At 38.4% G+C, this 15166-nt stretch overlaps 1 protein-coding gene across 6 annotated transcripts in view; it reads right to left on the reverse strand.

Moving 5' to 3' along the window:
• The window catches only part of PTBP3 (polypyrimidine tract binding protein 3), a 140428-nt gene that overhangs the window by 54246 nt on the left and 71016 nt on the right, over positions 1-15166 (reverse strand). The window lies entirely within an intron of this gene.

A 15166-nucleotide genomic window follows, 5' to 3' on the forward strand; every position in this document is an offset into this window, starting at 1 on the left:
TTCATTAATCTTTTTTTTTTTTAACGTGGGCAGGTACCGGGAACCAAACCCGTCTCTGGAATGGCACGTGAGAATTCTGCCGCTGAGCCACCATCGTACCACCCCTTCATTAATCTATTATTTAAAACCATTTTTCAGAAGCCAAACTAGAGTTCCCTAGGATAGTCTTATTCCTTAATAAATGTCCATAGTTTTCAACATAAGCATCACCTTGTTGGAAAAGCAAAAATTTGGTTCCAACCCAGAATCACAATCTCCATAATAAAGTCCCGGCAATCTTATGTTTTAACAAGTCATCCAGATGATTCTAATGTACCCCAAAGCTTGAGAACCACTGCTATAAAATATATAAATTCATTAGTCCGGAACTAACGTATTCTATTTAAATCCTATTGTTTAGAGTTGACAAGACTGGAATGAATATTTGAGTATATAAGATTCATAAATGTTTTTCTTCTCAAAACAGCACCATTAAGACTGAATACACTGGGGGAATTGAAGTTGAGAGCATGGGTTATCAGGCTGGGGCCTACTGTAAAGGATCTTAGGTTGTCAGCTCTTACATCTACTCTGGAGTTGTGTTATTTTTAAATTCCGAGACACTGAGCTATTTGTTTATAACCTGGTTGTTCCCTGAAACTTTGGGTATTTATGTGATACCTGAGACTCAGAGCTTTGAAGCTATGAAAGTCAGCAGTACCCCATACAGCAACTTAAAAAGAAGGTGAAAAAATGATCAGGCTTTGACTAGAGATATGAATGAACCTGATCTGGATAGGACTATAGGACTAAGGTAAATCAGAATACAGGGTAAAGGATGACATGACCCATATTTTCAAACATCTACTTCTGTGCAAGAGCAAGAGAAGAGAGGTTTACTTCATGCGAAATTTATATCTTGGGTAGCACATTATCTAATTTAATTTGTATGGTCAGTTTATTCGAACACCATAATTACATGGAATCTTGAAAAGGGCATGGGATCTTGCTGGCTTGTACAGGTTAAGAGTAATTTGGGGGGAGAATAAAAAAGTATTTGCAAAATTCCCTAGGGTGGCTAGGGAGAAAGTAGGAAATACTCAACTTCCCCATCTGGGGAATTCCTAATATTCTTGCAAGCAGCCCTATTATGGGGTTCACCCCAAGGAAACTTATTCCTGCAAAGGAGAAGCTAAGTCTACTTATACTTATGCCTAAGAGTCATCCCCCAGAGAACTCTTCTGTAGCTCAGATGCAGTCTCACACTCTAAACCAATTTGGCAGGTAAACTCACTGCCCTCCTTACTTCTTTGGATCTGATTTCCAGGGCTGTAAATCTCCCTTGCAACATGGGACATACTCCCGGGGATGAGTCGGGGATGAGTCTGCATCATGGGATTAAGAAAGCCTTCTTGACTAAAAAAAGGGAAGAGAAAAATGAGACAAAATAAAGTTTCAGTGGCCGAGAGATTTCAAACAGAGTCAAGAGGTTATCCTGGAGGTTATTCTTATGTGTCATATCAATATCCCTTTTTAGTTTATATCGGCTCAACTAGAGGTAAGTATCTGAAACTGTTCCAGTAGCCTTGATTCCTGAAGATTACTGTGTAACTACATAGCTTTTGCAACGTGATTGTGAAAACCTGTGTCTGATACTTCCTTTATTAAGAGTATGAACTGATGTGAAAAAATAAGGACAATAAATAAATAAACAATGGGGGTGGTGAGGGGGGAAAAATTGTATAGACTGAAATACTAGTGATCAATGAGGGGGAACGGTAAGGGGTATGGGATGTATGGGTTTTTTTCTTTTTATTTCTTTTTCTGGAGTGATGCAAATGTTCTAAAAATGATCAAGGCGATGGATATACAACTGTGATGATATTGTGAACCACTGTATACTTTGGATGGACTTTATGTGAGTGAGGATACAGCAGTAAAACTATATTCTTTTAAAAAGACTGAGTGCAAATTATCTGAAAGCCAAACATTTCATTACAATGGTTTTGGTAATAGTAAATACAGTATTTACAACTATTCAATGAAAAACAGACTCTTTCCAAACTCTTAAAAAAGTTTTTGTAAACACTCATGAAACTTCACAATCAGATGTCTGTGATCTTAAATAAGTTTCATGAAGACCAATTAAAATTACTATAGCAACATTTTGTAGCCTAATCACAGAATTCAACTTGCTTATACTGGAATAGGTTGACATAATTCACAAACCAGCATCTGCTCCCAAATTCTCTACAAACATGAATGCAGGCAGAATGCTGAGTAGACCAAAAAAACTATCAATTTCTAGAAGTCCATACAGGACTGCACCTTTCTATAACAAATGGCCTACCCCAGATTATGGAAAATCATAGGCTCTCAAGTATTTATGAATGGATTAACTGACAAATTCCTTCTCTTCCTCTCTCTTACTAATCACCAAGAAATATTATTTTCCCTCCAAATTGACCTAATGCATTCTTTTCATCTCTGACTCTCAATATCACTCTGTCCTCCTCTGTTCTTCATCTGGTTTCACCACCCCCACCCTGATCCAACATCATATTAACCTAATTAAAATACTGTATTTGGGTCATTATATTGTCCTAAAATGCCTGATAAGCCTCCAAAAAGAGAAAATGTACCAGTTTCCAGTTTTAAAGTTATTTTGTTACACTGTCTCATTAGAGTTTTATACAAATATATTATTGTCTTATTAATTTTAATAGGTGAAAACAGAGGTTTAGAGGAAGCAACTGAAAAAAGCATTATTCAAGCTGAAGTCTAAAAGCATTTTCTTCCTTTATTATAAAAATCTCAGTGTCTATCCATAGAAGAAAGCAAGCAACTTGACATAGATTTCGTAAATTTTCAAAATATGTGGAGGTTTATACGGATTGTAAAGATAATGAAACGGTGTCCCTAGACTAGAACACCAAACATTGGTGTCCTGGATAGGAGTGGAAGTTTGAGCAGGGAGTGTATACTTTTTAGGCCTAAATGGCTATAATTCAGTACCACTATCACCATGTTCTTTCTTATCACAAGAAATCAAAGACTGGAAAAAAATCTTAAAGGCATGAAGCTGCAGTGGCTCCTCTCAGTTTACCCAGAACACTGCAAAATGAATGAAAGCAGATTTTTTCAGAGACATTCATGATCTCTATAAACTTATGTTTGAGAAAAAACAAAGTAATATCCAAACAAGCTATTTGAGCTATCAGTTGTGATGCACCATCAAATAAAAAAAATCTAGCATAACAAACTTTTTTAAAGAAATGTGCAATTATAAAACACAATTTTGTTCTACATTATAAAATTGTCTGGGCTATGAAATCAGACATTCTGTCCCACCAGTTAGTAGCTATGTTATCTGGGTCAAGTTACTTGACCTCACAGAGTCTCCGATTCTTCATCTGTAGTATGGATATAATACCAGCTGTTAAAAATTAAATGAAATATTTTAAATGTTTGACAGACACAATCCCAAATGATCAATAGTAGATGTCTAACTTGGAAATTATGTTCTTACCACTTTTTTGTACTTAAAATAATGACTATAGGTGACTGTTTTTTCCTCTTGCTGTCCTTACTTGACATTGCTCAAAATTAATTGAAAATTTTATTTTCTTATGAAATCTAAAAACAGCTCTTTGTCCGCCGGCCAGCCACGCGGCGCACACGCCCCACAGCAGCCGACCCGCCCGCCCTCCTCTCCCCTCTCTCTTTGTCCGCCGGCCCGCCGCGCGGCGCCGACGCCCTGCAGCAGCCAACCCGCCCGCCCTCCTCTCCGCTCTCTCTTTGTCCGCTGGCCCGCCGCGCGGTGCCCACCCCCCGCAGCAGCCGACCCGCCCGCCCTCCTCTCCCCGCTCTCTTTGTACGCCAGCCCGCCGCGCGACACCCACGCCCCGCAGCAGCCGACCCGCCCGCCCTCCTCTCCCCTCTCTCTTTGTCCGCTGGCCCGCCGCGCGGCGCCCACACCCCACAGCAGCCGACCCGCCCGCCCTCCTCTTCTGCCTTCACCAGCTCCTCCGCCACCGGCCTCCACAACCTTGCCACCCTCACCTTTCCTCCTCCAGAACAGCTACTAGGGGAGTGGAGACAATACAGAGCAGCTCCCGGAGCCACGACACAGATCAAAGGGACGGCGTACCCCATTCTGGAACAGCTGACTGTCTGGGAGAACCAGCTCCGGTGAGATCACCGAGGGGCGCGGGCTTTCCTGGGTGGGACGGCAAGCGGCCGGAGTCCCTCCCTTCTTCCTTCCCAGGCCAGCTGGCAGAATAGGACAGGCGGTCCCCTTGGGCCGCGGCGGCTGGCGCCCCCGCGACGCAAGGCCCCCCGGACCAACTGAGAGAGTTCGGTCGGAAATCCCCAGACTGCGGAGAACGGTGACCAGGGGACCCCTCCAAACACGTGACTCCCCGATCCGGCTGGGAACAGTGCACTCTCCCGGGCTGCGACAGCTGGCGCCCTCCTGCCACGCTTGGCGTCCCGGGCCGACTAGGTAATTCGGCCAGACGCTCTCCCGTGCTGCGGCGGCCGGCAACCCTCCCGGCGTTCGGAACCCTGGGCCGGCTGGCACTCTTCCAAGACGCTTCGGCTGCCGAACCTCCCCTACAGCGAGAATTTTCCAGAGTTAAAGGACCCACAGCAACTTTCACCGGTGGAACCTGTAGACAAACGTGTGCCACGAGCGCCACCTACTGGGCAGGATAAGAAAAACAGAACCCAGAGATTTCACAGAAAAATCTTTCAACCTGTGGGGTCCAACACCCAGGGAAATCTGACTAAATGCCCAGACGCCAGCAGAAGATAACGGATCACGCTCAGAAAACTGAAAATATGGCCCAGACAAAGGAACAAACCAATAGTTCAAATGAGATACAGGAGCTGAAACAACTAATGCTGAATATACGAAAAGAAATGGAAAAACTCTTCAAAAACGAAATAGATAAATTGAGGGAGGACATGAAGAAGACATGGGCTGATCAAAAAGAAGAAATAGAAAAACTGAAAAAACAAATCACAGAGCTTATGGAAGTGAAGGATAAAGTAGAAAAGGTGGAAAAAACAATGGATACCTACAATGACAGATTTTAAGAGACAGAAGATAGAATTAGTGATTTGGAGGATGCAACATCTGAATTCCAAAAACAAACAGAAACTATCCGGAAAAGAATGGAAAAATTTGAACAGGGTATCAGGGAACTCAAGGACAATGTGAACCGCACAAATATACGTGTTGTGGGTGTCCGAGAAGGAGAAGAGAAGGGAAAAGGAGGAGAAAAACTAATGGAAGAAATTATCAATGAAAATTTCCCAACTCTTATGAAAGACCTAAAATTACACATCCAAGAAGTGCAGCGCACCCCAAAGAGATTTAGACCCAAATAGGTGTTCCCCAAGACACTTACTAGTTAGAATGTCAGAGGTCAAAGAGAAAGAGAGGATCTTGAAAGCAGCGAGAGAGAAGCAATCCATCACATACAAGGGAAACCAAATAAGACTAGGTGTAGATTTCTCAGCAGAAACCATGGAAGCTAGAAGACAGTGGGATGATAAATTTAAGTTACTAAAAGAGAAAAACTGCCAGCCAAGACTCCTATATCCAGAAAAATTGTCCTTCAAAAATGAGGGAGAAATTAAAACATTCTCAGACAAAAAGTCACTGAGAGAATTTGTGACCAAGAGACCAGCTCTGCAAGAAATACTAAAGGGAGCACTAGAGTCAGATACAAAAAGACAGAAGAGAGAGGCATGGAGAAGAGTGTAGAAAGAAGGAAAGTCAGATATGATATATATAATACAAAAGGCAAAATGGTAGAGGATAATATTATCCAAACAGTAATAACTCTAAATGTTAATGGACTGAATTCCCCAATCAAAAGACATAGACTGGCAGAATGGATTAAAAAACAGGATCCTTCTATATGCTGTCTACAGGAAACACATCTTAGACCCAAAGATAAATATAGGTTGAAAGTGAGAGGTTGGGAAAAGATATTTCATGCAAATAACAACCAGAAAAGAGCAGGAGTGGCTATACTAATATCCAACAAATTAGACTTCAAATGTAAAACAGTTAAAAGAGACAAAGAAGGACACTATATACTAATAAAAGGAACAATTAAACAAGAAGACATAACAATCACAAATATTTACGCACCGAACCAGAATGCCCCAAAATACGTGAGGAATACACTGCAAACACTGAAAAGGGAAATAGACACATATACCATAATAGTTGGAGACTTCAATTCCCCACTCTCATCAATGGACAGAACATCTAGACAGAGGATCAATAAAGAAATAGAGAATCTGAATATTACTATAAATGAGCTAGACTTAACAGACATTTATAGGACATTACATCCCACAACAGCAGGATACACCTTTTTCTCAAGTGCTCATGGATCATTCTCAAAGATAGACCATATGCTGGGTCACAAAGCAAGTCTTAAAAAATTTAAAAACATTGAAATCATACACAACACTTTCTTGGATCATAAAGGAATGAAGTTGGAAACCAATAATAGGCGGAGTACCAGAAAATTCACAAATACATGGAGGCTCAACAACACTCTTAAACAACAACTGGGTCAAAGAAGAAATTGCAAGAGAAATTAGTAAATACCTAGAGGCGAATGAAAATGAAGACACAACATATCAAAACTTATGGGACGCAGCAAAGGCAGTGCTAAGAGGGAAATTTATTGCCCTAAATGCCTTTATCAGAAAAGAAGAAAAGGCAAAAATGCAGGAATTAACTGTCCACTTGGAAGAACTGGAGAAAGAACAGCAAACTAATCCCAAAGCAAGCAAAAGGAAAGAAATAACAAAGATTAGAGCAGAAATAAATGAAATTGAAAACATGAAAACAATAGAGAAAATCTATAAGACCAGAAGTTGGTTCTATGAGAAAATCAATAAGATTGATGGGCCCTTAGCAAGATTGACAAAAAGAAGAAGAGAGAAGATGCAAATAAATAAGATCAGAAATGGAAGAGGAGACATAACTACTGACCTCACAGAAATAAAGGAGGTAATAACAGGTTATTATGAACAACTTTACGCTAATAAATACAGCAATTTAGATGAAATGGACGGGTTCCTGGAAAGACATGAACAACCAACTTTGACTCAAGAAGAAATAGATGACCTCAACAAAACAATCACAAGTAAAGAGATTGAATTAGTCATTCAGAAGCTCCCTAAAAAGAAAAGTCCAGGACCAGACGACTTCAAATGTGAATTCTATCAAACATTCCAGAAAGAATTAGTACCAACTCTCCTCAAACTCTTCAACATAATCGAAGTGGAGGGAAAACTACCTAATTCATTCTATGAAGCCAACATCACCCTCATACCAAAACCAGGCAAAGATATTACAAAAAAAGAAAACTACAGACCAATCTCTCTAATGAATACAGATGCAAAAATCCTCAATAAAATTCTAGCAAATCGCATCCAACAACACATTAAAAGAATTATACATCATGACCAAGTAGGATTCATCCCAGGTATGCAAGGATGGTTCAACATAAGAAAATCAATTAATGTAATACACCATATCAACAAATCAAAGGAGAAAAATCACATGATCATCTCAATTGATGCAGAGAAGGCATTTGACAAGATTCAACATCCTTTCCTGTTGAGAACACTTCAAAAGATAGGAATACAAGGGAACTTCCTTAAAATGATAGAGGGAATATATGAAAAACCCACAGCTAATATCATCCTCAATGGGGAAAAACTGAAAACTTTCCCCCTAAGATCAGGAACAAGACAAGGATGTCCACTATCACCACTATTATTCAACATTGTGTTGGAAGTTCTAGCCAGAGCAATTAGACAAGAAAAAGAAATACAAGGCATCAAAATTGGAAAGGAAGAAGTAAAACTATCACTGTTTGCAGACGATATGATACTATACGTCGAAAACCCGGAAAAATCCACAACAAAACTACCAGAGCTAATAAATGAGTACAGCAAAGTAGCAGGCTACAAGATCAACATTCAAAAATCTGTAGCTTTTCTATACACTAGCAATGAACAAGCTGAGGGGGAAATCAAGAAACGAATCCCATTTACAATTGCAACTAAAAGAATAAAATACCTAGGAATAAATTTAACCAAAGAGACAAAAAACCTATATAAAGAAAACTATAAAAAACTGCTAAAAGAAATCACAGAAGACCTAAACAGATGGAAGGGCATACCGTGTTCATGGATTGGAAGACTAAATATAATTAAGATGTCAATCCTACCTAGACTGATCTACAGATTCAATGCAATACCAATCAAAATCCCAACAACTTATTTTTGAGAATTAGAAAAACCAATAAGCAAATTTATCTGGAAGGACAGGTTGCCCCGAATTGCTAAAAACATCTTGAGGAAAAAAAACAAAGCTGGAGGTCTCACACTGCCGGACTTTAAGGCATATTATGAAGCCACAGTGGTCAAAATAGCATGGTATTGGCATAAAGATAGATATATCGACCAATGGAATCAAATAGAGTGTTCAGATATACACCCTCTCATCTATGGACATTTGATCTTTGATAAGGCAGTCAAGCCAATTCACCTGGGACAGAACAGTCTCTTCAATAAATGGTGCCTAGAGAACTGGATATCCATATGTAAAAGAATGAAAGAAGACCCGCATCTCACACCTTATACAAAAGTTAACTCAAAATGGATCAAAGATCTAAACATTAGGTCTAAGACCATAAAACAGTTAGAGGAAAATGTAGGGAGATATCTTATGAATCTTACAAACTGGGGTGGTTTTATGGACCTTAAACCTAAAGCAAGAGCACTGAAGAAGGAAATAAATAAATGGGAGCTCCTCAAAATTAAACACTTTTGTGCATCAAAGAACTTCATCAAGAAAGTAGAAAGACAGCCTACACAATGGGAGACAATATTTGGAAATGACATATCAGATAAAGGTCTAGTATCCAGAATTTATAAAGAGATTGTTCAACTCAACAACAAAAAGACAGCCAAGCTAATTACAAAATGGGAAAAAGACTTGAACAGACACCTACCAGAAGAGGAAATACGGATGGCCAAGAGGCACATGAAGAGATGCTCAATGTTCCTGGCCATTAGAGAAATGCAAATCAAAACCACAATGAGATATCATCTCACACCCACCAGAATGGCCATTATCAAAAAAACAGAAAATGACAAGTGCTGGAGAGGATGCGGAGAAAGAGGCACACTTATCCACTGTTGGTGGGAATGTCAAAGGGTGCAACCACTGTGGAAGGCAGTTTGGCGGTTCCTCAAAAAGCTGAATATAGAATTGCCATACGACCCAGCAATACCATTGCTAGGTATCTACTCAAAGGACTTAAGGGCAAAGACACAAACGGACATTTGCACACCAATGTTTATAGCAGCGTTATTTACAATTGCAAAGAGATGGAAACAGCCAAAATGTCCATCAACAGAAGAATGGCTAAACAAACTGTGGTATATACGTACGATGGAATATTATGCAGCTTTAAGACAAGATAAACTTATGAAACATGTAATAACATGGATGGACCTAGAGAACATTATGCTGAGTGAGTCTAGCCAAAAACTAAAGGACAAATACTGTATGGTCCCACTGATGTGAACGGACATTCGAGAATAAACTTGAAATATGTCATTGGTAACAGAGTCCAGCAGGAGCTAGAAACAGGGTAAGACAATGGGTAATTGAAGCTGAAGGGATACAGACTGTGCAACAGGACTAGATACAAAAACTCAAAAATGGACAGCACAATAATACCTAATTGTAAATTAATCATGTTAAAACACTGAATGAAGCTGCATCTGAGCTATAGCGTTTTTTTTTTGTTTGTTTGTTGGTTTGTTTTACTATTATTACTACTTTTATTTCTTTTCTCTATATTAACATTCTATATATTTTTCTGTTGTGTTGCTAGTTCCTCTAAACCGATGCAAATGTACTAAGAAACAATGATCATGCATCTATGTGATGATGTTAAGAATTACTGAGTGCATATGTAGAATGGTATGATTTCTAAATGTTGTGTTAATTTCTTTTTTTTTCTTTCCGTTAATAAAAAAAAAAGAAATCTAAAAACAAAGAGCTAACCTATCTAGATCACCAAGAGGTTCTATCTAAAGACTTGATAAACAATAATGTGAAAATGGAAAATATATAGAAGCAATCCTATGGCCATAATTTAAGAAAAGCCAATAGGTAAAAAAATATTAATGGACTTACAACATAAATTTGAAGAATTATTCTCTTTACAAAAGGATGAACTATAGTTTCCAAAATCTAAAAATTACAATAAACATTCAAAATACTTAATCTGTATAAATCTTGCATTTTATTAAATATATAGTGAAAGTTACTGAATACCCACTATATATTAGTCATGTTCCAAAAGAGATATAAATAGATTTCAGGTAAAAAAATTTCTCATAGTCCCACCTCAAGACAGAAATACGGATTCTTTTTTAAAATTCGACTTAATATTAACAAATACTTTAGACACAATAAAATAAACCTACATTTTAAATGTAGACTTTGATGAGTTTTGACAAATGTACACACCCATTCAACCACCACAAAAATCAAGACAGAATATTTCCATCATCTAAAAAGCTCCCTAGCGCCCTCTTTGCACTCAGATCTCTCTCCAAAACCCCTAGCCAAAGGCAATCTGTACCATATTCTGTTTGATTCATCTATATGCTTATCATTTGCCAATCACATGCTGTTTTGATTACTATGGCTTTACAGCAATTCTTGAAATTAGGACCCTATTTGGGGAGAATTCACATCTTAACAATTTTGATTCATCAAAACCTTGAACATCATGCATGATAATTTCTGATTTAGGACTTGATTTCTTGCATCAATGTTCTGTTTCTGGCTCTATATTTTCATGTAACAGTTTTGCACGTATCTTATCCCTAAGCACATCATAATTTGTAATGGATTTCTAAATGATACTTTTAAAATTCATGTTTCAGATAATCATTCGTAGTACAGAGAAATACAATTATCTTTGGTATACTGAACTTGCATCCTGCAATCTTAATAAATTATTTAGAATTTTCTACATATTCAGTTTTGTTCTTACTTTCTAATCTGCATGCAAGTTGTAGTCTCATAGCTCTATCATATACTCTATTCCTAGCTGGCTGAGAGTTTTGTTCATCATGAATGGGAGTTGTGTTTTTTTGAGTGTCTTCTCTGCAACTATTAAGATGAATCTAATGCAGCCAATCCTAAAGAACACCAAGGGCAATTTATAAGATTCCACAAGGGTTCCAGGTATTAGAGTAACTTGTCAGAAACCTACAACCTCCAAATGGGTCCCTGGTCCAGATAAGTCCTGAAACCTAGCCCAGCCTCTCCAGAACATCAGATAGTTTCATCTCCCTACCCCATATTAGTGACAGACCCTTCCAATATCAAAAATTTAGAATAGCCATAGCCCAAACAACCCCAATGAGAGGTATGGAAATATCAAAGCTGATGGTAGAATTATACATAGAAGATAGAATTTGACTTAAATGAATATGAATGCCAAATCATTAAATTGATACCTCTCTTAGTTTCCAGTATTTTAGATCAGCGAGAAGTAAAAACCTAAAATTGTGAAATTGTAACCCATATCAAAGCCTGAAATATGTTCTACAACTAATTGTGGTGCTGTGCTTAGAAATTTATAGCTTTTTTGTATAATGTTATTGTTCACAATAAGTTAAAGAAGGAAAAAAAGTCGATTGTGATGATAAAAAAGTATTTAAGCCCACTAGCTTCCTATATTCTGGAGTAGCTAGGAGGAAAAATGAGAGGATCGTATGGTAGTCCATAACAAACTCTGGGATCTATCCTGTAACCACTTTTTGAAGAGTGCTTTGAAAACTACTGCTTTTTTATTTCTTGCTTTGTATATATGTCATACCATACAATAAAAAAGTTAAGGAAAAAAAAAAGATGAACCTAAGATTTTCTGATTTATTGTCAATATCTCATATCACATGACTAATTTTCAAATGTTATACCACTTTACATTCTTGAAATAAAACACACTTGGTCAGCATCAAGGGACTGAGAAAACCCCTAGAATGAGCTGAGACTCAGCATCAAGAGATTGAGAAAAACTTCTCGACCAAAAGGGGGAAGAGTGAAATGAGACAAAATAAAGTGTCAATGGCTGAGAGATTCCAAACAGAGTTGAGAGGTTATCCTGGAGGTTATTCTTACACATGATACAGATATCACCTCTAAAGTTAAGGTGTAATGGAGAGGCTGAAGGGAACTGCCTGAAAATGTAGAGTTCTGATCCAGTAGCCATGTTTCTTGAAGATGACTGTATAATGATACAGCTTTCACAATGTGACTGTGTGATTGTGAAAACCTTGTGTCTGATGCTCCTTTTATCTACCTTGTCAATAGACAAGTAGAACATATAGAATAAAAATAAGTAATGGGGGAACAAAACTTAAAATAAATTTAGTTTGAAATGCTAGTGATCAATGAAAGGGAGGGGTAAGGGGTTTGGTACGTATGAATTTTTTTCTGTTCTCTTTTTATTTCTTTTTCTGAATAGATGCAAATGTTCCAAGAAATTATCATGATGAATATGCAACTATGTGATAATATTTGAATTACTGATTATATATGAAGAACGGAATGATCAAAAGTTAAGAATGTTAGCATTTGGTGTTTTTTGGTATTAAAAAAATAAGTTAATTAATAATAAAAAACACTACTAAGGACATAGTATTTTTTATATAAATATATGTGGGTATGTGTATATAAATAAATGTATGTAGCTAGATAGATATAGACGTGGACATAAAGCTGAATGTTATGTTAGTGTCTTACTAAAGAATTTTGTGTCCATATTCACAAGAGACATTAATCTGAAGTTTTCTTTCCCTACATCACTGTAATACTGGCCTTATGAAATGAACTGTAGAGCATTCTCTCCTCTTCTATATTCCAAAATATTTGCTATAGGATTACCATTATATATCTTCCTTAAATGTTTAATAGAATTCACTAATAAAAATTTGAACTTAAAATAAAAATTTGAACTTAGAAAAAAAAAACAGGGACTTCCGGAGAAGATGGCAGCTTAGTAAGACGTGCGGGTCTTAGTTCCTCCTCCCGAAAAGCAACAAAAGAAACAGAAACAATACGAAACAGCTCCCGGAGTCACGACAGAGACCAAGAAGACAGCGTACCCCATTCTGGAACGGCTGAACGGGTAGGGAGAGTCCACTGCGGTGAGATACCCGAGGGGCACGCGTTTTCCCAGCTGGGGCGGCTGGCGACTGGGGTCCCCTCCGCGCACGTGGCTCCCCGGTCTGACTGGGAACATTGGATAGTGGGGCCCTCCCGTCACGCTTGGCGTCTCGGGCCAGCTGGGCAATTTGGACCGGCACTCCCCCAAGCTGCGGCCAGCGACCCCCGCCTCCACGCGCGGTTTCCCGGGCCGACTGCCCCGCAGACAAACGACCGCCACAAGCGCCACCTACTGGGCAGGAACAGAAAAACAGAGCCCAGAGATTCCACAGAAAAACCTTTCAACCAGCTGGGTCCCACACCCAGGGAAATCTGATCAAATGCCCAGACACCAGCAGAAAATAATGGATGACGCTCGGAAAATTGAAGATATGGCCCAATCAAAGGAACAAACCAATAGTTCAAATGAGATACAGGAGCTGAGACAACTGATGCTGAATATACGAACAGAAATGGAAAAACTCTTCAAAAACCAAATCAATAAATTGAGGGAGGACATCAAGAAGATATGGGCTGAACAAAAAGAAGAAATAGAAAATCTGAAAAAACAAATCACAGAACTTGTGGGAGTGAAGGACAAAGAAGAAAAAATGGAAAAAACAATGGATACCTACAATGGTAGATCTAAAGAGACAGAAGCTACAATTAGTGAACTGGAGGATGGAACATCTGAATTCCAAAAAGAAACAGAAACTATAGGGAAAAGAATGGAAAAACTTGAGCAGGGAATCAGGGAACTGAATGACAATATGAAGCGCACAAATATACGTGTTGTGGGTGTCCCAGAAGGAGAAGAGAAGGGAAAAGGAGGAGAAAAACTAATGGAAGAAATTATCACTGAAAATTTCCCAACTCTTATGAAAGACCTAAAATTACAGATCCAAGAAGTGCAGCGCACCCCAAAGAGATTAGACCCAAATAGGCGTTCTCCAAGACACTTACTAGTTAGAATGTCAGAGGTCAAAGAGAAAGAGAGGATCTTGAAAGCAGCAAGAGAAAAACAATCTGTCACATACAAGGGAAACCCAATAAGACTATGTGTAGATTTCTCAGCAGAAACCATGGAAGCTAGAAGACAGTGGGATGATATATTTAAATCACTAAAAGAGAAAAACTGCCAACCAAGACTCCTATATCCAGCAAAATTGTCCTTCAAAAATGAGGGAGAAATTAAAACATTTGTAGACAAAAAGTCACTGAGAGAATTTGTGACCAAGAGACCAGCTCTGCAAGAAATACTAAAGGGAGCACTAGAGTCAGAAACGAAAAGACAGAAGAGAGAGGTATGGAGTAAAGTGTAGAAAGAAGGAAAATCAGGTATGATATATATAATACAAAAGCCAAAATGGTAGAGGAAAATATTATCCAAACAGTAATAACACTAAAAGTTAATGGACTGAATTTCCCAATCAAAAGACATAGAATGGCAGAATGGATTACGACCCAGCAATACCACTGCTAGGTATCTACTCAAAGGACTTAAGGGCAAAGACACAGACGGACATTTGCACACCAGTGTTTATAGCAGCATTATCTACAATTGCAAAGAGATGGAAACAGCCAAAATGTCCATCAACAGAAGAATGGCTAAACAAACTGTGGTATATACGTACGATGGAATATTATGCAGCTTTAAGACAAGATAAACTTATGAAACATGTAATAACATGGATGGACCTAGAGAACATTATGCTGAGTGAGTCTAGCCAAAAACTAAAGGACAAATACTGTATGGTCCCACTGATGTGAACGGACATTCGAGAATAAACTTGAAATATGTCATTGGTAACAGAGTCCAGCAGGAGCTAGAAACAGGGTAAGACAATGGGTAATTGAAGCTGAAGGGATACAGACTGTGCAACAGGACTAGATACAAAAACTCAAAAA

This window comes from Tamandua tetradactyla, chromosome 2, assembly GCF_023851605.1.
Source record: "Tamandua tetradactyla isolate mTamTet1 chromosome 2, mTamTet1.pri, whole genome shotgun sequence".
Classification (NCBI taxonomy): Eukaryota; Metazoa; Chordata; class Mammalia; order Pilosa; family Myrmecophagidae; genus Tamandua; species Tamandua tetradactyla.